Source organism: Balaenoptera borealis (assembly GCF_965194805.1).
Source record: "Balaenoptera borealis genome assembly, chromosome: 3".
In the NCBI taxonomy this organism is placed as follows: Eukaryota; Metazoa; Chordata; class Mammalia; order Artiodactyla; family Balaenopteridae; genus Balaenoptera; species Balaenoptera borealis.
Window position 1 is genome coordinate 54,139,696 of NC_138866.1, and position 25,445 is coordinate 54,165,140.

The 25,445-nt window shown below is 38.3% G+C and overlaps 1 protein-coding gene across 1 annotated transcript in view; it reads left to right on the top strand.

Annotated features, from left to right (window-relative positions):
- Nucleotides 1-2,625: 2,625 nt before the first annotated feature.
- FSCB (fibrous sheath CABYR binding protein) overlaps nucleotides 2,626-25,445 on the top strand; it is a 358,126-nt gene continuing 335,306 nt past the window's right edge. Inside the window, 1 exon segment of the mRNA XM_082383832.1 lies at nucleotides 2,626-2,701. The gene's annotated coding sequence lies outside the window, so the exon portion shown is untranslated.

Consider the following 25,445-nt stretch of genomic DNA (forward strand, 5'->3'; position numbering starts at 1 on the left):
TAGTCTAGTTAACATCCATCACTATACACAGTTAAAGATTTTTTCCCCCTCTACTTAATTTTTCAAGAGTGTAAGCAGAACTGGAAATACCTTCTCGTCAGTCTTCAATCCTAGAAGAGATTGACTGAAGGAGTATAATCATGGTCAACCTATAGAAATTACCTGATTACTGCTTGGTTCCTCTGTGGTGATGTGTCTCCTGATTTTATACCCAAGGTGATCCCAGTGATGTTATATGATCACTAGTTTTCCTTTCTATCTGAAGTCCTTAGAGGGGTCTTCCTTTAGGACATGATAATATGAAACAGCAAAAATGCAAAGATTCCCACAACTGCTCAGGATATAAAGACTGTAGAACATCTGTCCCTTGACATAACATATAAATTATCCTGTGGAAATGATTGGCCTAAACTTTGCTGAACCATGCTGTCATAGTGCCAGTTTTAAATGAGTATATTCAGATGTAAAAGAATCATTATGACATTGCAAATGGCCAAAAAGTGCCCTGCCTGTCCCACCACACTGCCTCACAGGATTGTCCAAGGGGCTCCTGGCCGGAGGTTTCCTATATCACCAACTTGAAACTGAGCCTTGATGTCATTGTTTTAAAAAGATGCTTTTTCTTTGCACTTGGTAAAATATATTAGTTTACCAATTTGTACTGGTACAGATGTAAAAGGATGGAGATGTAAAGAGATGTAGGAACATGGCTTGGCCTTGCTGTGTGCCATTTAATACAGAAATTTGCATTAGATGTCCATGACTACCCAGTCTGGTTCTTATGCTGGTTTCATGATAGAGAACTAAAGGAGCATTAAACCTGTATATATATACCCCCCCACATTTGTGATTGTAATACTCCTCCCAGTAATGATTTCTATCAGTAGAATTAAGTAAAATCAATAAATGCTATAAAAGTGTTTTTAAAATATTCTACTGATTTTTCTATTGGGAGAGACAGAGTTTAATTGTGGTCAGTGTGGGGAAACCTACCTGTTTCCTTTATAAGATTCTAGACTGAAAGATCCATGCAATTCAAATAGGAGAAAGCCAATTTAGAATTTGAAGTTTGTTTTTTTTTGTAATAGAATAGATTAGTGGTTGTCCATACTGGCTAGGCTTCAGAATTATTTGTGGAGTTAAAAACAAAAATACAGATGTGAGGATTACACCCCTAAAGATGCTGAAATAGTAGTTTTGGTTGGGGCCTAAAAATCTGTATTTTATAAAAGCTTTTTAGGTAACAGCTGTTTCCTGGTTTGAGAACGACACAGATGGAATATACATATTAATTAGTAAGAAGAGTTAGCTTGAAACAAGCCTGTATTAGTCAGGACACTTTGGTTATAAACAAATGCCAGAAAACCAAACAAGCTTGAGCAAAGTGGGATTCACTGGCTCTGGTAACTGGGAAGTTCAGGGTGGAGCTGGCAGGAGTGCTCCAAGACACTCTACAGGGACTCAAATGATATCATTAGCTTTCTCTCTCCTTTCTTCCTCTCTACCAACAGGTCCTTTCATGTGATGGGAAAGGTGGCTTCTGACAGCTGTAAGCTTTCATTTTTATTGTTCATGACTCAAAAGGAAGAGACATTCCCTCTCCCAGTATCCTTACATTAAATTGCATGGATGGACTCTGGCCCTGCTTGGCTCATGTAACTTTGACCAGTCACTGTGAAAAGGAGGATAGTCATGTGATTAGCTGGGGGTCAGACAGGGCCCTGTGATGACCAGTTTCATCAGAACCACATAGGAAGGAGAAGGGGCAGTTTTTCATTGGAAGAAAGTATGCTGGGGAGGACTTCCCTGGTGGCACAGTGGTTAAGAATCCGCCTGCCAATGCAGGGGACACGGGTTGGAGCCCTGGTCCGGGTAGATCCCACATGCCATGGAGCAACTAAGCCTGTGTGCCAAAACTACTGAGCCTGCGCTTTAGAGCCCATGAGTCACAACTACTGAGCCCACGTGCCACAACTACTGAAGCCCGCGCACCTAGAGCCCATGCTCCACAACAAGAGAAGCCACCGCTCACCACAACTAGAGAAAGCCCACGTGCAGCAATGAAGACCCAATGCAGCCAAAAATAAATAAAATTTTAAAAAAAGTTATTACAAAACAAAATAGTGACTATAATAGTGCTGTACAATATATCCTTGTTGCTTATCTATTTTATACATAGTAGTTTGTATCTCCTAATCCCATCACCCTATCTTGCACTCCCCTTCTCTCTCCCCACTGGTAATTACTAGTTTGTTTGCTATATATGTGAGTCCATTTCTGATTTGCTATATTCATTCATTTGTTTTATTTTTTAGATTACACATATAAGTGATATCAAACAATATTTGTCTTTGTCTGATTTTTTACTAAGCATAATATTCTCTAGGTCCATCCATGTTGCTGCAAATGGCAGAATTTCACTCTTTTCTATGGCTAATATTCCATTTTATAAATATACCACATCTTCTTTATCCATTTGTCTGCTGATGGACACTTGGATTGCTTCCATATGTTGCTATTGTACATAGTGCTGCTATGAACTTGGGAATGCCTGTATATTCTCAAATTAGTGTTTTATTTTTTTCCAGATATATACCCAGGAGTGGAATTGCTGGATCATATGGTAGTTCTATTTTTATTTTTTGAGAAACCTCCATACTGTTTTCCATGGTGGCTGCACCAACTTACATTCCCACCAACAGTGTACAAGGGTTCCCTTTTCTTCACATCCTTGCCACATTTGTTATTTGTAGACTTTTTGATGATGGTTATTCTGATAGGTGTGAGGTGATATTTCATTGTAGTTTTAGTTTGCATTTCTCTAATAATTGGCAATGTTGGGTATTTTTTCATGTGCCTGTTAGACTTCTGTATGTCTTCTTTGGGAAAATGTCTATTCAGGTCTTCTGCCCATTTTTGGATTGAGTTGTTTGTTATTTTGATATTGAGTTGTGTGAGCTGTTTATATATTTTGAAGATTAACTGCTTGTCAGTCATATCATTTGCAAATATTTTCTCCCATTCAGTAGGTTGTCTTTTTCTTTTGTTGAGGGTTTCCTTTGCTGTGAAAAAGCTTTTAAGTTTAATTAGCTCCCACTTGTTTATTTTTGCTTTTATTTCTTTGGCCTTAGGAGACAGATCCAAAAAAAATATTGCTAGGATTTATGTCAAAGAATGGTCTTCCTATGTTCTTTTCTAGGAGTTATATAGTTTCAGATCTTACATTTAGGTCTTTAATCCATTTTGAGTTTATTTTTGTGTATGGTTTTATGGAGTGTTCTAATTTCATTCTTTTACATGTAGCTGTCCAGTTTTCCCAGCACCACTTATTAAAGAGACTGTCTATTCTCCATTGTATATTTTTGCCTCCTTTGTTGTAGATCAGCTGATCAGAAGTGAGTGGGTATATTCCATTCCATTGGTCTATATGTCTGTTATTGTGCCAGTATCATGCTGTTTTGATTACTGTAGCTTTGTAGTATAATCTGAAGTCAGGGAGGGTGATACCTCCACGTTTGTTCTTTTTTCTCAAGATTGCTTTGGCAATTCAGGGTCTTTTGTGATTCCATATGAATTTTAGGATTATTTGTTCTAGTTCTCTGAAAAATGTCTTGGGTATTTTGATAGGAATTGCCTTAAATCTGTAGATTGCTTTGGGTGGTATGGACATTTTAAAAACATTTACTCTTCCAATCCAAGAGCATGGGATATCTTTCCATTTCTTTGTATCATCTTCAATTTCCATCTTCAGTGTTTTATAGTTTTCTGGGTATAGCTCATTCACCTTCTTGGTTAAGTTTATTCCTAGGTATTGAATATTTTATTCTTTTTGATACAATTTCAATGAGTTTTTTTTTTTACTTTCTCTTTTTGATATTTAATTCTCAGTGTACAGAAAAGCAACAGATTTCTGTATGTTAATCTCGTATCCTGCAACTTTACAGAATTCATTTATTAGTTCTAATAGTTTTTTGGTGGAGACTTTAGGGTTTTCTATATAAAGTATCATGTCATCTGCAGATAGTGACATTTTTAGTTCTTCTCTTCCAATTTGAATGCCTTTTATTTCTTTTTCCTGTCTGCTGTGGCTAGGACTTCCAATGCTATGTTAAATAGAAGTGATGAGAGCAGGCGTCCTTGTCTTGTTCCTGATTTTAGAGGAAAGGCTTTCAACTTTTCATCATTGAGTATGATGTTAGCTGTGGGTTTGGCTTAAATGGCCTTAATATCTTGAGATATGTTCCCCCTATACCCACTCTGATTTATGATGAATGAATGTTGAATTTTGTCAAATGCTTTTTCTGCATCTATTGAGATGATCATATGGTTTTTATCCTTCCTTTCATTAATGTGGTGATTAACATTGATTGATTTGAGAATATTATACCATTCTTGTGTCTCTGGAATAAATCCTACTTGATCATGGTGTATGATCCTTTTTATATATTGTTGGATATGGTTTGCTAATATTTTGTTGAGGACTTTTGCGTCTATGTTCATCAAAGATATTGGCCTGTAATTTCCTTTTTTTGTAATGTCTTTGTCTGCTTTTGGTGTCAGGGTAATGTTGGCCTTGTAGAATGAATTTGGGAGTATTCCATTCTCTTCAATTTTGGGAAATATTTTGAGGAGGATAGGTATTAGTTGTTCTTTGTATGTTTGGTAGAATTCCCCTGTGAAGCCATCCAGTCCTGGACTTTTTTGTTTGCTGGGAGATTTTTTATTACAAATTCAATTTCACTGCTAGTGATCAATTTGTTCAAGTTCTTTGTTTCTTCCTGTTTCAGTCTTGGCAGGTTGTATATTTCTAGAAATTTGTCTATTTCTTCTTCTAGGTCATCAAATTGTTGGCATATAACTGTTCATAGTATTATTCTCTTATGATATTTTTTATACCTCTGTAGTATCAGTTTTTATTTCTTCTCTTTCATTTCTTATTTTATTTATTTGGGTCCTCTCTCTTTTCTTCTTGGTGAGCCTGACTAAAGGTTTATCAATTTATCTTGGTTTCATTGATCTTTTCTATTTTTGGTCTCTATTTTATTTATTTCCTCTCTGATCTTTATTATTTCCTTCCTTCTTTTGACTTTAGGCTTTGTTTGTTCTTATTTTTCTAATTCTTTTAGGTGGTAGGTTAAGTTGTTAATTTGAGTTTTTCTTGTATTGCTGTAAACGACCCTCTTAGAATTGCTTTTGCTGCATCCCATAGATTTTGGAAAGTTGTGTTTCAATTTCATTTGCCTCAAGGAATTTTCTGATTTCCTCTTTGACCCATTTTTTTTTTTTAGAACCATGTTATTTAGTCTCTATGTGTTTGTGTTTTTCCCATTTTTATTCCTGTAATTGATTTCTAGTTTCTTAACATTGTGGTCAGAAAATATGCTTGATTTAATTTCTATCCTCTTAAATGTGTTGAGACTTGTTTTATGGCCTCACATGTGATCTATCCTAGAGAGTGTTCCATGTGCACTTGAAAAGAACATGTATTCTGCTGGTTTTGGATGTAATGTCCTATAGATATCTATTAAGTCCAACTGGTCTATTGTATTATTTAAGACCACTGTTGCCTTACTGATTTCTGTCTCTGTGATCTGTCTGTCCATTGATGCAAGTGGGGTGTTAAAGTCCCCTACAATTGTTGTATTATTGTCAATTTCTCCCTTTATGTCTGTAAGTATTTGTTTCATATATTTAGGTGCTCCTTACTGGGTGCACATATGTTAACAATTGTAATATCCACTTCTTGTATTTTGTCTGATATGAGTATTTCTATCCCAGCTTCTTGTCATTTCCATTTGCATGAAGTATCTTTTCCCATCCCCTCACTTTCAGTCTGTGTGTCTTTAGCTCTGAAGTGAATCTCTTGTATGCAGCATATAGATGGTTCTTTTGTTTTTTATCCAATCAGCCACCCTATGTCTTTTGATTGGAACATTTAGTCCATTGACATTTAAAGTAAAGTATTGATAGGTATGTACTTATTGCCATTTTATTACTTGCTTTCTGGTTGTTTTTGTAATTCTTATCTGTTCATTTTTCTTATTTTTGTTTCTCTCCTTGTGGTTTGATGACTTTCTTTAATAGTATGCTTGTATTCCTTTCTTTTTAGTTTTTGTATATCTATTGTAGATTTTTGATTTATGGTTACCATGGCGTTTATATATGTTGACCTATAACTATATCTACTTGTTTTAAACTGGTAGTCATTTAAGTTCACATACATTCTAAAAGACCTACATTTTTTACTTTCCTCCTCCACATTTTGTGTTTTTGATGTCCTATTTTAAATCTTCATGTTTATCCCTTAACTGTTTATTGTAGTTACAGTTGCTTTTACAATCTTCGTCTTTTGTCTTTGTAGTGGCTTATTTAAGTGGTTGATCCTCAGTCTTTACTTTATACTTGCCTTTCCTAGTAAGATTTCCCCTCTCCTATAGCTTCTTCTTTTCCACTTAGAGAAGACCCTTTAACATTTCTTTAAGGGTTGGTTTAGTACTGATGAACTCTTGGTTTTTTTGCTTGTCTGAGAAGTTTTTTATCTCTCCTTCGATTTTAAATGATAATCTTTCTGGGTACATGGGGCCTTCTTTAGCTTTAAGCATTTAATTGTATGATGCAAAACTGTTGGGGTCACTGAATTTCAAGCAGGAAATTTGTTTGAGTTCTTGTACAAGTTAAGTGTAGGATATACCTGTTACAATTTGAAAAGTGTATCTTCTCTTAACCCTGATTTTCATGTGTGGTAGGCAGCCTCCTAGAATGGCTTCTAATGATCCCCTCCTCTTGGTATTCACACCCTTGTGTCATTTCCTCCTCCTGTGTGTGGGCTGCACCTAATGACTTGCTTCTAATGATCCCCTCTTCTTGGTATTCACACCCTTGTGTCATCTCCTCCTCCTGTGTGCGGGCTGCACCTAATGACTTCCTTCTAATGAAGAGAATATGCAAAAGTGGTAGGATGTCACTTCCAAGATTGGGTTATAAAAGACTGTGACTTCCAACTTTTTGGCACTTTCTTGCCTTTTTTGCTTTCTTTACTTTGATGAAGGAATCCCCTTTTCTGAGCCCCTTTGTGAGCATTTGTATGTCCTAAATGAGTGCTTCCAAAGAATCTCCTTGGAGGAGGATGTCATCAATGTAATGTCATACCTGTGGTCCTCAAGAAAATTGGATGCAGTTAAGATCTTGCTGGCAAAGATAGTGTGTGATATTAAGGTTGTTGAGGTATCCCATGAGCCGCTGGGTAAAGGCATATTGTTTCCCTTTGGAGGTAAGGCATCTGAGAGGATGTTGAAATAGACACTGAACAGCATATATTAGCTAAATTTATAATAGCAAAATATTTACCAGTTGTTGATTGGATAGAGTCAGTAATTTCACTAATATTGTGTATAGGAGCCTTGATGAGTAGGACCACAGCATTTAAGGTTGTGGTAATTCACCATGAGGCACTGTTCATTCTTTCCAAGTTCAAATACAGGCAAAATTTTACTGTTAAATGGAGAAGCAGTGAGGATAATCACCCCCTTCTCTAAATAGGTCTTGTATGATGGATTTTGATCACTGAGTATTTTAATTTTCAGTAGACCATATTAACTATTTTAACAGAGGGGGAGAAGATCCATGGTATCCTACTTTTATCAAATGCCAACAACTTAATTTCATTTTAACTAATTACTCATTGGGTCAGAGCATTCATGCCCATTATATTATATTTTAGGGCAATGCTGAGGCTGCGGGGATTTTAGACAAGGCAATAGTTCCAATGGTTAAGGTGAGGCATACTTATTTGTCCCCTATTTTATACTTGGTAACTCCCCTAAGAGTATAAGGGGTATCTTGTTAAAATGCAGTGGGATCCCTAGTATTGATCAAGTTCATGAAAGTTTGCCAGTTGGTGCACTTTATCAGGTACTGAGTTAATTCAGAACCTGTGTTATATAAGCACAAAAGCCAATCAGTGCCCTTTTATCTTTTGTTGTATAAATTCTTTTGGTAAATTTTGGATTTTCATTTTGGTAAAATTGTAGACCTTTGTTTCAGTTTTTTGTTTGTTTGTTTCCTTCCCCCATATCCAGGCTTCTTTCTTTTTATTTTATTTATTTATTTATTTTTGTGTGTGTGTGTGTGTGTGTGTGTGTGTGTGTGTGTGTGTGTGTGTATTCTTCAAGGGCAGGGGAGATTCCTCCAACCTGCTTGTATTTATAAATTTCTTTTTCCAGAGAGCCTCAAATCAGTATAATCAGGGTTAGGGGTTTCCCCTGTGGCAATGGTTGTTTTATAGGGTTTAAGGACTCCAGTCTTAAGTCAGGTTTGAATTAGCCCCTTTGCTGTGTCTCAAGGATGCCATGGGTGTTTTTTTCCATATAACCCTGAGGATTAGCATCTTAGTTACGACACAGGCACATGCAGCACAGCAACAGAAGTATTTAAAGGTCCTGGTGTGCAATTTGCTCTTAGGAGTGAGGACTTCAGCACATCATATAATGGCTGTTTTTTCTCTGTTCTCTCCCTCTCTTTCTCCCTCCTTCCCACCCTATCTGACTGCATAATGACTGTTCTTTCATGTGTGACCACCATATCTTGCATGTACCATATCAGTCTTTCCCCTGAGCACTTTACATATTGGACACAGTGCTTGGCTGAGATACCACCAGTTGGTAACAGGGTAAGAATCTTTTCCCAGAGCTTAGGATCAGTCACAGCTTCATTCTAAGACACACAGGTAGATCTGGGCTGAGACACTCGAACCAGGGCCACTTTACGGAGGGACCCAGTGCTATACTCCTTTCCCCAAATGCCAAATATCCAAACTTCTGACTTAGATTGGCTAAATCTATAACAGAGGCTTGGTAGGACTTTACTCATGCAGCACAGCGCAGTATAATTCAAAGTGTAATCTTGCCAGCAAGCAATGAAGACATTGTACACACTCTGTGCAGTTGTTTGTACCAAGTTAGTAGGCTAAGAGCAAAAGAAGAAAGACCCCCAGTGGTGGTGGTGAATGCCTCAGTAATCCTGCTCACAGTGCCAATTTTTGTGACCACTCCACATATACAGCTGGATGCCCACCCAAAATCTGGTTTGGATGTCAAGACATATGATGCCACACACGCATCAACAGAGTATGAAAACAACAGAATATTATTACTTACATAATGAGGTTTTTTGTTTTTTTGTGTGTGTGTGTGAGAATAGGATAGCCTTCTCAAGCTTGTCTGAAAATGACTTGAGAGAACAAGGAAAGGAGACTGGTTAGGGATTTTTATTGAGGTCAGGGAATGGGACCAGGGTGAGACTTCCTGCATTGAAGCAGGGGCTTATGTTTGAATCTCCTGATGACACCAAAGGAGGGAGCACATGGGCTTTCCTATCAGCTTACCCAGATGTGAGACAGAAGGGAAGAGAGAGGGAAGAGGCTTAAAAGCTGTCAGCAGTGAAACATCAAAAAGGAAGTCAGACTATTACCTTTTAGCTCTTACATTTAGGTCTTTGATCCATTTGAGTTAATTTTTGTATATGGTGTAAGGTAGGGGTCCAACTTCATTCTTTTGGGTGTGGATATCTATTTGTCCCAATGCCACTTATTGATGAGACTATTTTTTTTCAGTTTAACTGAAAAACCCAACAATGAGAAGTATCCTTTTCTTGCCCATCCATTAATAATGTGGTATTTTATATCTCATTTGGCTGTGGGTACTATTTGTACTGGTCCCTCAGTTGAGAAATGAAAATGGCAGAGAGGTGAGTGGTAAGATTCAGGCATTACTGAATCCCTTTGAAATAGGATGGTAACCTTACCCCCATACCTTTGAAAACCTAGGACAAGTATCCTGGAGACATTACTTACTGCTTATCTGAACTTTCAAACATGGATTTTAAGTTGCTGAATTTTGTCTATTTTTGAGATCCTACAATCTCACCTCAAGCTCATCTTGGTAATAACTGATTCTAGAATTATGTCTGAGGCTGCTGTGTGTCTTGGATAATCTCTTGACTTTTACAAAGTTTCTCCTTTTAGCCTGGTTATTCCCCGCAGAACCTACTGAGCAGATCACTCTCCAGGTCTTGGCTCTTTCTCCTTCTCATGTTGCCACAAATGTACCTTCCTGCTTGTGCTCCAATTTTAAACTATAATGTTTATAGCCAACATTTAATATGTATCACACTACACTAAGAGCTTCTAATATGTAATCCAAATGTCAACCGGGGTGGTAGTCTTGATTCTTGGATATCTAGATAATATTATCTCACATCTCCATTTTACGTCCTATGGAAGCCCAAAGCTCTTCCCATGATAGTACAAATTCTTGTGGTTCTTGATATTCCTCAAAATTGTGTGCTTAGTTCAATTTATGGATTATCTTGCTAGCACATGTGTATGTTCTTGCTCCATGCCGTGACCCAGATGTAAGAATTAACTCTGCACTCTTGGGACTTCCCTGTGGTCCAGTGGTTAAGACTCCACACTCCCAATGGAGGGGGCCCAGGTTCGATCCCTGGTCAGGGAACTAAGATCCCACATACCACAACTAAGCTCGTGAGCCACAACTCCTGAGCCCGCGCGCCCCAACGAAGAGCCTGCATGCGGCAACGAAGACCCAGCGCAGCCAAAAATGAATAAATAAATAAATAAATTTAAAAAAAAACTAACTTAAAAAAACCCCTCTGCACTCTCAAAGGCATTTTGGTGTACAGTTGACTTCACTCAAGAATTGGGAAGGATGAGGAAGGGTTTATATGTTAGCAATGCAAGAGTTCTAATTAAACACTAGACATTCTCCTTTCTTAGAAAAACTTTGGCATCTTCAGCACTATGACTTTTTTCTAAAACTTTTTATTTTGAAATAATTTCACACTTTCAGAAAAGTTGCAAAAATAACACAAAGTGTTCCTGTACGTCCATGGTTTTCCAAGTCCATCAGGTGCCAGCAATAATTGGTTATAAATTTGTCAGTTTTCCTAAGCCACATTTCCTAAGATTCTAAGCTTAATTCCAGAGTAATCAGAATATATTTAAGATTAAACATTCTATTTAGGGTGGGTCAGAGAATTAGGAAAGCATTACAACCTACTCTTTTCCTTGATATGTCTTGTCCAGACTATGAAGTTCTGTTTTTCCTATCTTTCTCCACCTTTACCCTGGGAGTGGACAGAATCACCTGGGGAGGAGAGGATATTGAGAAAAAACAAGGGAAATGCTGGGACTATAAACCTCCTTACGTGTTCACTGATGATAGGAGAACACCCAGCCTGGTAGCCTAGGTTTGATTGTAGTAGTCTAAGTCTTCCTATAGCCCTTGATTAATGCATTGTCTGGGATTGATGGAAAAAATGAACTAACAGTTTTTGAGATCCTGACAGTCACTGTGTTAAACATTCTACACTTGAAAATGTAGGCAGATTAGAGCTCCTTTGTATAAAGTCTCTGTTTAAAAATAACCTCAAATAAGTGATTAATTTGTGGTGGTCTTGTAACTTAAACACAGGACTTTGAGGGACAGAAGGACTGCTGATCTTCTGAGGCTTGCTTTTGGAACAGGGGAGATGGGAAGTGGGGGAAGCGGTAGAGGACATTGTTGGCAACAGGATGGGGGGTGGAGGAAGTGAAATCAGCAGCATCGGTGGTGGTGGTGCACAGGCAGTGTGGATTAGAAGAGAAATGTTTGTTACAGTCTGCTTTCCTCAGAAAGCAGAGCCAGAGGATAGAACTTGGATGCAGGTAATTTATTCGGGAAGTGATTCTTGGAAGCAGGAGAAAGAAGGGTGGTGTTTGCTTGAAATGGCAAGCAGTGGGGCTGAAGTTGAGTCTGAGGTCACAAGGAACTGTCCATCATTGTTATAGCTGAAATCAGAGGTGGGCCTTGAAGATGAAACCTGGACCCTGGAGGCATTTACTGCTGTCCACACAGTGCTGTGCCCTTACACAGCTCATATTCACATGTATCCCACATTAAGTCCATGGTTTCACTGAGTCTTCAAGGAGATGGCTCCCCTCAATATCTATGTCAGACAATATAGTGGGCTAGAAGAACAAGCTTTAGTCTCTGCTGTTGCCATGGGTCAAAAGGTCATGACTGATATTTTTTCTTCTCTACCACCCATTCTTGATTTCTCTTAGCATTTTGGTGGGTGTCACTTGCTTACTTGGAGGGTAATCCACACATATTCTGCCCCTTGGTTGTCTTGCTTTCATCAGGTATGGTTGCTGTACTTGCCTGCTTGCTGTTATCACTGGACATGAGAGCACCAGAAGACGCAAGTTCATATCCCAGGTACCAATATACATCTCCATGCCCGCATTACATAGCAGCAATCCTGGTTCTCATGAAAATCAGAGTCCATGGCCCCTGCTACATAGTAACATCTTTCATTGGCTGCTGGCCCACTGACGGGTAAGGCTCCCAAAGTGATCAGGTTGCTAATTGTAGTTTCAGGTTCAGTGCAGTCCTTGCCATGACCCCTGGTGGAAATAAAATCCTCTGAGAACCAAAGGCCTCTAATCAGAGAGCCCAAGATGGTGGGAAGGGAAGAACACATTCTGTACATGGAGTTGCTAGAAGTGATGGATGGATGGGCCAATACCACATCCACTCCTTGGTCCTGTACCCATGTATTCAGCTATAGGGGTGCAGATCTCTGTATCAGTCACTGGTTGAATTGCACATACTGCATCCTGGAGGACAGTACCCCTGTATTGCAGAGTATCAGCCCTGAATTTGTGTCTCAGCTGAACTTTAATAGGATGCTCTATAATTCTTTTAGTCTAAGTTGCTTCTGGGTGAGTCTATGCTCACCCAGAACTTTCCCCCAGAGTTGCTGCTGAAATTAAGGGTAGGCTGAGGGAATGTGACTCAGGCTTTAAAGACATCTGCTATAGGGGAGAACTGTTGGTATTTAAAATGACCAGAAAAGTTTTGAAGCCTGCCTTAATTTTTGCCTGGGGAAGGGTGTTGATCTAGCCTCACAGATGATGATTTTCCCTAGCTTTATTGAGTAATGATTGACAAAAATTGTACATATTTACGGTATACAACATGGTGTTTTGATATATGTATACTTTGTGAAATGATTACCATAATCAAGATAATTAACATATCTATTACCTCACATAGTTACCATTTTTGTGTGTGTGTGTGTGTGTGTGTGTGTGTGGTGAGAACACTTAAGGTCTACTCTCTTAGCAAATTTCAAGCATACAATATTTATTATTAACTATAGTCACCATGCTGTACATTAGGTCTCAGAACCTACTGATTTTATAACTGAAAGTTTATAACCTTGACCAACAGCACCTCATTTCCCTCAGCCCCCAGTTGCTGGTAACCACCATTTTACTTTCTGTTTCTATGAGACTTTTTAAGATTCTACACATAGGTGAGATCACACAGTATTTGTTTTTCTGTACCTGGCTTATTTCTCTTAGCATATGTCTCCAGGTTCATCCATGTTGTCACATATGACAGGATTTCCTTCTTTTTTTTTAAGGCTGAATAATACTCCACTGTGTGTGTATGGTGAATGGATAAAGTGAGAGTGGTAGTTCACATATCGTTACCCATTATATACCACATTTTCTTTATCCATTCATTCAATGGCAGACATTTAGGTTGTTTCCACATCTTGGCTATTGTGAATAATGCTGCAGTGAACATGGGTGTGCGGGTATCTTAGTACCTTTGAGATACTGAAATCATTTCCTTTGAATATATACCCAAAAGGGATTGCTGGATCATATAGTAGGTTCTATTTTTAATTTTTTGAGGAACCTTCATACTGTTTTTCATAATGGCTGTATCAATTTACATTCCCACCAACAGTGTATAAGGAGTCCCTTTTCTCCACATCCTTGCTAACATTTGTTATCTTTTTGATTTTTTGATAATAGCCATCCTAATAGGTATGTGGTGATAGCTCATTGTGGTTTTGATTTGCATTTCCCTGATGATTAATGTTATTGACCATCTTTTCATATGCCTGTTGGCCATTTTGTATGGTCAACAGTCTTTTTGGGAAAATATCTCTTCAGGTCTTTTGCCTATTTTTAAATGGGATTATTTGTGTTTTTTGTTTTGTGTTTGCTGTTGAGTTGTACCAGTTCCTTATATATTTTGGATATTAATCCCTTACCAGTAATATGGTTTGCAAGTATTTCCTCCCATTCCATACACTGCCTTTTCATTTTATTGTTTCCTTTCCTGTGCAGAACCTTTTTAGTTTGACGTAGTCTCAATTATTTATTTTGGCTTTTGTTGCTGTGCTTTCAGTGTTATATGTGAAAAATCATTGCCAAGACCAATGTCAAAGAGCTTTTCCCTATGTTTTCTTCCAGGAGTTTTAAAGTTTCAGGTCTTACGTTTAAGTCTTTAATCCATTTTGAGTTGATTTTTGTGTTTTGTGTAAGATAAAGATCCTATTTCATTCTTTTGCATGTGGATATCCAGTTTTCCTAGCATCATTTATTGAAGAAACTATCATTTCGCCATTGTATATTCTTGATGCCTTTGTTGAACACTATGTGTGTGGATTTATTTCTGGGCTCCCTCTTCTGTTTCATTGTTCTATATGTCTATTTTATGCCAGTACCATACTGTTTTGATTACTATAGCTTTGTTATATAAATTGAGATCAGGAAGTGTGATGCTTCCAGCTTTGTTCTTCTTGCTCAAGATTACTTTACTATTCAGGATCTTTCGTTTCCATGCAAATTTTATGACTGATTTTTCTATTTCTATGAAAAATGTCATTAGAATTTTGATAGGGGTTTCAGTGAATCCCACAGATCATATTTTAAGGACTAGTGAGTGACAAAAGTAAAATTGCTTTCTGATTATACCCCAAGACTCCTTCTTGTTCAGTGTGACAGTTATGCAATCAAAACCATTATTCACAGTTCACAAAACCTTTGTCTCAGTGTTAGCATGATTGTGAGAATGTGAGATATACGAGTGGCCTGAGGTGAGCAAAGGTGATGCTGGCCAGGACATGAATACCAGCAAAGCTAGAATCTCTTTGGAGTCATTCTTTGTCTGGTGATCTAAAGGTGAATGCCAACTTGCTTGCACCTTGTCCTGCCTCCCATCTAAAGATTATTTTTGTTTGGTAAGAACAGACATCATGAGATAAAACCTGTCTTTGTGAGTTCAGGCTGCTATAACAATGTACCATAGACTGGGTGGCTTATAAACAACAGCAATTTATTTCTCACAGTTCTAGAGGCTGCAAGTCAGAAGTCAGGCTGCCAGTGTGGTTCATTTCTGGTGAGGGCCCACTTCCTGGCTCATAGATGGCTGTCTTTTTGCTGTGTTCTCACATTAGAAGGGGTGAGAGAGCTTTCTGGGATTTCTTTTATAAAGGCACTAATCCAATTTGAGGCCTCCATCCTTATAACCTAATCACCCCCAAAGGTACCACCTCCTAATACCATCACATTGGGGATTAGGGTTCAACACATGAATTTTGGAGGACACAAAACATTTAGTCCATTACAATACGTTCAACTAAAACTAGGTAATACAAATGCTAAATAAGTTGTAGTTACCCCCTCCCCACCAAAGGAGGAGGAAAATGGAGGAAGAACAAGAAAAGAGTGACTGATTTTGAAGTTGAAGGTATAAGAAACAGCAGAATCCTGCTAACCTCCCCACCTTCTTCCCAGCTTAAAAAAAACTCTTTATGCTTGGGGTTTGTCCCAGATACACAGGCCCTGAATGGAAAATCTGAACATATGTGTAATATCTAAAGGGACTTACAGGTTTTAAAAATTCACTAATATATCAGTTACATTAAAATAATCAACTTTACTTTCTCAATCTTAGAATAACTAATTCATGATTAACATGGCATCTGTTACGGTGGAAAGACTTTAAAATTCCTTGTGCTCCCTGCTCTGCAGTGTGGTGGTGCCTGAGAGGTTAAACAAGCTGAAACACAGCAACATCAAGGTTGAGTAGAGTGTAGGAAGGTATAAAATGTCCAAAAAAATTGACTCCATGATACATTTCAACAACCACTTCACCTTCCCATGCCTCTTAACAGTTTGAGAGCTTTTGATTAACTCTTTTTTTGATCACTTTATTGGGCTGTAATAGCACTTAGAAAAATCTACAGCACTATACAAGTGTAAGATAATATTTTGCCAAAGTACCATATGAAGGAATTGGAAGACATGGGAGAAGGTGGTTGCTAACATGCTCTTGGGCCAAGAAGAAAGTTGAGTTAATTGACTCTTATTCATCAGAAGAAAAAAAGTTATTTATAACTACAACTAACTGATAGCACCTGCTTTTGCCTCAAGGGGGTGTCATAAATTTCCCCCATATTAGACTTTTAAAGAACAGGGTTATCTACTATCAGTGTTAGTTTAGTAGCTTTTTTTTTTTAATGTTGGCTTTTATTCTGTTTATTCTTTTTTTGAATTTTATTTAATTTATTTTTTTATACAGCAGGTTCTTATTAGTCATCCATTTTATACACATCAGTGTATACATGTCAATCCCAATCTCCCAATTCATCACACCACCACCTCCACCCCCCGCCGCTTTCCCCCTTAGTGTCCATACGTTTGTTCTCTACATCTGTGTCTCAATTTCTGCCCTGCAAACCAGTTCATCTGTACCATTTTTCTAGGTTCCACATATATATGCGTTAATATGCGATATTTGTTTTTCTCTTTCTGACTTACTTCACTCTGTATGACAGTCTCTAGATTCATCCATGTCTCTACAAATGACCCAATTTCGTTCCTTTCCATGGCTGAGTAATATTCCATTGTATATATGTACCACTTCTTCTTTATCCATTCGTCTGTTGATGGGCATTTAGGTTGCTTCCATGACCTGGCTATTGTAAATAGTGCTGCAATGAACATTGGGGTGCATGTGTCTTTTTGAATTATGGTTTTCTCTGGGTATATGCCCAGTAGTGGGATTGCTGGGTCATATGGTAATTCTATTTTTGTTTTTTAAGGACCCTCCATACTGTTCTCCATAGTGGCTGTATCAATTTACAGTCCCACCAACAGTACAAGAGGGTTCCCTTTTCTCCACACCCCCTCCGGCATTTGTTGTTTGTAGATTTTCTGATGATGCCCATTCTAACTGGTGTGAGGTGGTACCTCATTGTAGTTTTGATTTGCATTTCTCTAATGATTAGTGATGTTGAGCAGCTTTTCATGTGCTTCTTGGCCATCTGTATGTCCTCTTTGGAGAAATGTCTATTTAGGTCTTCTGCCCATTTTTGGATTGGGTTGTTTGTTTTTTTAATATTGAGCTGCATGAGCTGTTTATATATTTTGGAGATTAATCCTTTGTCCGTTGATTCGTTTGCAAATATTTTCTCCCATTCTGAGGGTTGTCTTTTCCTCTTGTTTGTAGTTTCCTTTGCTTTGCAAAAGCTTTTGAGTTTCATTAGGTCCCATTTGTTTATTTTTGTTTTTATTTCCATTACTCTCGGAGGTGGATCAAAAAAGATCTTGCTGTGATTTATGTCAAAGAGTGTTCTTCCTATGTTTTCCTCTGAGAGTTTTATAGTGTCTGGTCTTACATTTAGGTCTCTAATCCATTTTGAGTTTATTTTTGTGTATGGTGTTAGGGAGTGTTCTAATTTCATTCTTTTACATGTAGCCGTCCAGTTTTCCTGGCACCACTTATTGAAGAGACTGTCTTTTCTCCATTGTATACCCTTGCCTCCTTTGTCATAGATTAGTTGACCATAGGTGCGTGGGTTTGTCTCTGTGCTTTCTATCCTGTTCCATTGATCTATATTTCTGTTTTTGTGCCAGTACCATTTTTGTCTTGATTACTGTAGCTTTGTAGTATAGTCTGAAGTCAGGGAGTTTGATTCCTCCAGCTCCGTTTTTTTCCCTCAAGACTGCTTTGGCTATTCGGGGTCTTTTGTGTCTCCATACAAATTTTAAGATTTTTTGTTCTTGTTCTGTAAAAAATGCCATTAGTAATTTGATAGGGATTGCATTGAATCTGTAGATTGCTTTGGGTAGTATAGTCATTTTTACAATATTGATTCTTCCAATCCAAGAACATGGTATATCTCTCCATCGGTTGGTATCATCTTTAATTTCTTTCAACAGTGTCTTACAGTTTTCTGCATACAGGTCTTTTGTCTCCCTAGGTAGGTTTATTCCTAGGTATTTTATTCTTTTTGTTGCAATGGTAAATGGGAGTGTTTCCATAATTTCTCTTTCAGATTGTTCATCATTAGTGTATGGGAATGCAAGAGATTTCTGTGCATTAATTTTGTATCCTGCAACTTTACCAAATTCATTGATTAGCTCTAGTAGTTTTCTGGTGGCACCTTTAGGATTCTCTATGTATAGTATCATGTCATCTGCAAACAGTGACAGTTTTACTTCTTCTTTTCCAACTTGTATTCCTTTTATTTCTTTTTCTTCTCTGGTTGCCGTGGCTAGGACTTCCAAAACTATGTTGAATAATAGTGGCAAGAGTGGACATCCTTGTCTTGTTCCTGATCTTAGAGGAAATGCTTTCAGTTTTTCACCATTGAGAATGATGTTTGCTGTGGGTTTGTCATATATGGCCTTTATTATGTTGAGGTAGGTTCCCTCTATGCCTACTTTCTGGAGAGTTTTTATCATAAATGGGTGTTGAATTTTGTCAAAAGCTTTTTCTGCATCTATTGAGATGATCATATGGTTTTTATTCTTCAGTTTGTTAATATGGTGTATCATGTTGATTTGCATATACTGAAGAAGAATCCTTGCATCCCTGGGATAAAGCCCACTTGATCATGGTATATGATCCTTTTAATGTGTTGTTGGATTCTGTTTGCTAGTATTTTGTTTGAGGATTTTTACATGTATATTCATCAGTGATATTGGTCTGTAATATTCTTTTTTTGTAGTATCTTTGTCTGGTTTTGGTATCAGGGTGATGGTGGCCTCATAGAATGAGTTTGGGAGTGTTCCTTCCTCTGCAATTTTTTGGAAGAGTTTGAGAAGGATGGGTGTTAGCTCTTCTCTAAATGTTTGATAGAGTTCACCTGCGAAGCCATCTGGTTCTGGACTTTTGTTTGTTGGAAGATTTTTAATCACAGTTTCAATTTCATTACTTGTGATTGGTCTGTTCATATTTTCTATTTCTTCCTGGTTCAGTCTTGGGAGGTTATACCTTTCTAAGAATTTGTCCATTTCTTCCAGGTTGTCCATTTTATTGGCATAGAGTTGCTTGTAGTAGTCTCATAGGGTGCTTTGTATTTCTGCAGTGTCTGTTGTAACTTCTCCTTTTTCATTTCTAATTTTATTGATTTGAGTCCTCTCCCTGTTTCTCCTGGTGAGTCTGGCTAATGGTTTATCAATTTTGTTTCTCTTCTCAAAGAACCAGCTTTTAGTTTTATTGATCTTTGCTATTGTTTTCTTTGTATCTATTTCATTTATTTCTGCTCTGATCTTTATGATTTCTTTCCTTCTGCTAACTTTGGGTTTTGTTTGTTCTTCTTTCTCTAGTTCCTTTAGGTGTAAGGTTAGATTGTTTATTTGCGATTTTTCTTGTTTCTTGAGGTAGGCTTGTATAGTCATAAACTTCCCTCTTAGAACTGCTTTTGCCGCATCCCATAGGTTTTGGATCATCGTGTTTTCATTGTCATTTGTCTCTAGGTTTTTTTTAATTTCCTCTTTGATTTCTTCAGTGATCTCTTGGTTATTTAGTAACGTATTTTTTAGCCTCCATGTGTTTGTGTTTTTATAGTTTTTTCCCTGTAATTGATTTCTAGTCTCATAGTATTGTGGTCAGAAAAGATACTTGATATGATTTCAGTTTTCTTAAATTTACTGAGGCTTGATTTGTGACCCAAAATGTGATCTATCCTGGAGAATGTTCCGTGCACACTTGAGAAGAAAGTGTAATCTTCTGTTTTTGGATGGAATGTCCTATAAATATCAATTAAATCTATCTGGTCTATTGTGTCATTTAAAACTTGTGTTTTCTTATTAATTTTCTGTTTGGATGATCTGTACATTCATGTAAGCGAGGTGTTAAAGTCCCCCACTATTATTGTGTTACTGTCAATTTCCTCTTTTATAGCTGTTAGCAGTTGCCTTATGTATTGAGGTGCTCCTATGTTGGGTGCGTATATAATTGTTATATCTTCTTGGATTGGTCCCTTGATCATTATGTAGTGTCCTTCCTTGTCTCTTGTAACATTCTTTATTTTAAAGTCTATTTTATCTGAAATGAGTATTGCTACTCCTGCTTTCTTTTGATTTCCATTTGCATGGAATATCTTTTGCCATCCTCTCACTTTCAGTCTGAATGTGTCCCTAGGTCTGAAGTGGGTCTCTTGTAGGCAGCATATATATGCGTCTTGTTTTTTTATCCATTCAGCAAGCCGGTGTCTTTTGGTTGGAGCTTTTAATCCATTTACATTTAAGGTAATTATTGATATGTATGTTCCTATGACCATTTTTTAAATTGTTTTGGGTTTGTTTTTGTAGGTCCTTTTCTTCTCTTGTGTTTCCCACTTAGAGATGTTTCTTTAGCATTTGTTGTAGAGCTGGTTTGGTGGTGCTGAATTCTCTTAGCTTTTGCTTGTCTGTGAAACTTTTGATTTCTCCATCGAATCTGAATGAGATCCTTGCCGGGTAGAGTAATCTTGGTTGTAGGTTCTTCCCTTTCATCACTTTAAGTATATGCCACTCCCTTCTGGCTTGTAGAGTTTCTGGTGAGAAATCAGCTGTTAACCTTATGGGAGTTCCCTTGTATGTTATTTGTCATTTTTCCCTTGCTGCTTTCAATAATTTTTCTTTGTCTTAAATTTTTGCCAATTTGATTACTATGTGTCTCAGTGTGTTTCTCCTTGGGTTTATCCTGTATGGGACTCTCTCCACTTCCTGGACTTGGGTGGCTATTTCCTTTCCCATGTTAGGGAAGTTTTCGGCTATAATCTCTTCAAATATTTTCTTGGGTCCTCTCTCTCTCTCTTCTCCTTCTGGGACCCCTATAATGCCAATGTTGTTGTGTTTAATGTTGTCCCAGAGGTCTCTTAGGCTGTCTTCATTTCTTTTTTTTTTTTTTTAAATAATAATGTTAGTCTTTTTTTAAAAAATTTATTCATTAATTTATTTATTTATGGCTGTGTTGGGTCTTCGCCTCTGTGCGAGGGCCCTCCCTAGTCGTGGCAAGCGGGGGCCACTCTCCATCGCGGTGCATGGGCCTCTCACCATCACGGTCTCTCTTGTTGCGGAGCACAGGCTCCAGACGTGCAGGCTCAGTAATTGTGGCTCATGGGCCCAGCCACTCCGTGGCATGTGGGATCTTCCCAGACCAGGGCTCAAACCCGCGTCCCCTGCACTGGCAGGCAGACTCTCAACCACTGCGCCACCAGGGAAGCCCCCAGGCTGTCTTCATTTCTTTTCATTCTTTTTTCTTTATTCTGTTCTGCAGCAGTGAATTCCACCTTTCTGTCTTCCAGGTCACTTATCCATTCTTCTGCCTCAGTTATTCTGGTATTGATTCCTTCTAATGTATTTTTCATTTCAGTTATTGTGTTGTTCATCTCTGTTTGTTTGTTATTTAATTCTTCTATATCTTTGTTAAACATTTCTTGCATCTTCTCGATCTCTGCCTCCATTCTTTTTCCGAGGTCCTGGATCATCTTCACTCTCATTATTCTGAATTCTTCTTCTGGAACGTTGCCTATCTCCACTTCATTTAGTTGTTTTTCTGGGGTTTTATCTTGTTCCTTCATCTGGTACATAGCCCTCTGCCTTTTCATCTTGTCTATCCTTCTGTGAATGTGGTTTTTGTTCCACAGTCTGCAGGATTGTATTTCTTCTTCTGTTTATTTATTCTTTTTAAATATTTGGCCTTGCTGCCCTGGATGTGGGATCTTAGTTCCCTGAGCAGGGGTCGAACCTGTGCCGCCTGCAGTAGAAGCGGGGAGTCGTAACCATTGGACCACCAGGGAAGTCCCAGTTTATTAGCTTTGTGGTTTTGTCCTCCAAACCTTTGATTAATTATGACTCTCCCTGGTGGTAGTGGTATTTTGATGAAATTAAGGAAAGAGCTTATTCCAAATCAGGGAATGATTGGGGAGGTGAGATTTGAATGCCTTAGAGAGTTCAGTAGGAAACTGAGTGGAAGGTAATTTGAGATTTTGAGCCCCTGGAAATTCTAAGAAATCCTGAGGAGGCAGTAGCCTTCCCTTTAGACCTGGAATAGAAGTGTGAAATAGTTCTTATACATTTCAGAGATTTGAGAGATCTCAAATGACATCCAGGTGACACTTACCTTCTGTGTTCCTAAACCTCCTAATTCTGACACAGGAGCTATTACAGTTGAGTGGAACCCAAACTCAGAACTCTGGTCAAAAGGAGGATCAGAGGCTTTCAACTTTGGGCAATAAATATCAATATTTGAATACATTCTTTCTTTGGGATGATCAGAAGTCCTGGTTATAGTTTGTTTTTTTTTAAATAAATTTATTTATTTTATTTATTTATTTTTGGCTGCACTGGGTCTTCATTGCTGCTCACGGGCTTTCTCTAGTTGCAGCAAGTGGGGGTTACACTTCATTGTGGTGCGCGGGCTTCTCATTGCAGTGGCTTCTCTTGTTGTGGAGCATGGGCTTTAGGCATGTGGACTTCCGTAGTTGTGGCACGTGGGCTCAGTAGTTGTGGTTTGCAGGCTCCAGAGTGCAGCCTCAGCAGCTGTGGCGCACAGGCCCAGCTGCTCCACGGCATGTGGGATTTTCCCAGACCAGGGCTCAAACCCATGTCCCCTGCATTGGCAGGGGGGCTCTCAATCACTGCGCCACCAGGGAAGCCCCTGGTTATAGTTTATAATATTGTTTTATGTTAAATGAAATTTTGTTGAAGATCATTTTTACAAATAGTGTTTTAAAATGAAAATGATTCATAATTTTACCAAATTAGTTACTTGTTATTGAAAACTGAGTAACCTTCATTGCCTCTGCAAAATTCTGGACTATCTTTTGCTATTCAAGTGATTAATGATTAGTGATTAATAATTCTCAGCAAACTTTTCCTTTTATTGTCCCCTCCCCCAATTATTTTTACCCATTTATATATTTTTTAAAAAATTTATTTATTTTTTATACAGCAGGTTCTTATTAGTTATCTATTTTATACATATTAGTGTATATATGCAATCCCAGTCTCCCAATTTACCCATTTATATCTTGATCTTTGCACTGCTGTAAGTTCCATAGTAAATTCACTTACTTTTACATTTCAGATTCTGGGAAAATACATATCTTTTACTTTGAAACACCCTTGCCTTATTTTTGATTCAGAAGCATATTTCCTATTGAGGCAGGAGTTCTTTGAAAAGATAACTACTCTAGAATTTCACATTTTCTATTTTACCTTAATTGTACTTGCATTTGTTTTAGATTTTCAGTTTTAACAATTTTAACCATCTTGCATGTCATAGGCATGTTGCTGTGCCTCTAGATGGCAATACAGTACCATTAAAGAAGCTCAGATTTTTCTGCTAGTCATAGACTATTGGTGGTCCTGCTTCTAGAAAGATGAACTTCATTTGCAAATGATACCTGCTTCTCCTTTCATTGTTTCCCCTTTTTACCCAGCCTTGAAATATATGATCACTAATTATATCTAGCATCAAAGTGAAATTTGTAAAACACCAAGGTAGCTGCAAGGGTGCTGGATCAGGTTTTAGGGTGCTGCAAAGTCTTATTATCCATTAAACTTAATAAAACTTAATTAAACTATAATTCGAATGTTGGTGCATTTAATGTTGTCCCAGAGGTCTCTGAGACTGTTCTCAATTCTTTTCATTCTTTTTTCTTTATTCTGCTCTGTGGTAGTTATTTCCACTATTTTATCTTCCAGGTCACTTATCCGTTCTTCTGCCTCAGTTATTCTGCTATTGATTCCTTCTACAGAATTTTAAATTTCATTTATTGTGTTGTTCATCATTGTTTGTTTGCTCTTTAGTTCTAGGTCCTTGTTAAACATTTCTTGTATTTTCTCCATTCTATTTCCAAGATTTTGGATCACCTTTACTATCATTACTCTGAATTCTTTTTCAGGTAGACTGCCTATTTCCTCTTCATTTCTTTGGTCTGTTGGGTTTTTACCTTGCTCCTTCATCTGCTGTGTGTTTCTCTGTCTTTTCTTTTTGCTGACCTAACTGTGTTTGGGGTATCCTTTTTGCAGGCTGCAGGTTAGTAGCTCCCATTGTTTTTGGTGTCTGCCCCCAGTGGCTAAGGTTGGTTCAGTGTGTTGTGTAGGCCTCCTGGTGGAGGGAACTAGTGCCTGTGTTCTGGTGGGTGAGGCTGGATATGGTCTGTGTTCTGGTGGATGAGGCTGGATCTTGTCTTTCTGGTGGGCAGGACCGCGTCTGGTGGTGTGTTTTGGGGTGTCTGTGACCTTATTATGATTTTAGGCAGCCTCTCTGCTAATAGGTGGGGTTGTGTTCCTGTCTTGCTAGTTGTTTGGCATAGGGTGTCCAGCACAGTAGCTTGCTGGTTGTTGAGTGGATCTGGGTCTTAGTGTGGAGATGGAGATCTGTGGGAGAGCTTCCTCCATTTAATATCACGTGGAGCTGGGAGGTCTCTGGTGGACCAATGTCCTGAACTCAGCTCTCCCACCTCAGAGGCACAGGCCTGACACCTGGCCAGAGCACCAAGACCCTGTCAGCCACACGGCTCAGAAAAAAAGGGAGAAAAAAAGAAAGAAAGAAAGAAAAAAATAAAATAAAGTTATTAAAATAAAAAATAATTATTAAAAATAAAAAAATTAGAAAGTAATAAAGAAAGAAAAAAGAAAGAAAGAAAGAAAGAAGAGAGCAACCAAACCAAAAAACAAATCCACCAATGATAACAAGCACTAAAACTATACTAAAAAAAAAAAAAAGACAGAGAGAACCCTAGGACAAATGGTAAAAGCAAAGCTATACAGACAAAATCACACACAGAAGCATACACATACACACCCACAAAAAGAGAAAAAGGAAAAAAAAAAAAAATATCGTTGCTCCCAGAGTCCACCGCCTCAATTTTGGGATGATTCCTTGTCTATTCAGTTATTCCACAGATGCAGGGTACATCAAGTTGACTGTGGCGATTTAATCCGCTGCTCCTGAGGCTGCTGGGAGAGATTTCCCTTTCTCTGTTTGCACAACTCCTGGGGTTCAGATTTGGATTTGGCCCCGCCTCTGCGTGTAGGTCACCTGAGGGCGTCTGTTGTTCGCTCACACAGGACGGGGTTAAAGGAGCAGCTGATTCAAGGGCTCTGGCTCACTTAGGCCATGGGGGAGGGAGGGCTATGGATGCGGGGTGAGCCTGCGGCGGCAGAGGCTGGCGTGATGTTGCACCAGCCTGAGGCGCTGTGTGTTCTCCTGGGGAAGTTGTCCCGGGATCACGGGACCCTGGCAGTGGCGGGCTGCACAGGCTCCCAGGAGGGGAGGTGTGGATAGTGACCTGTG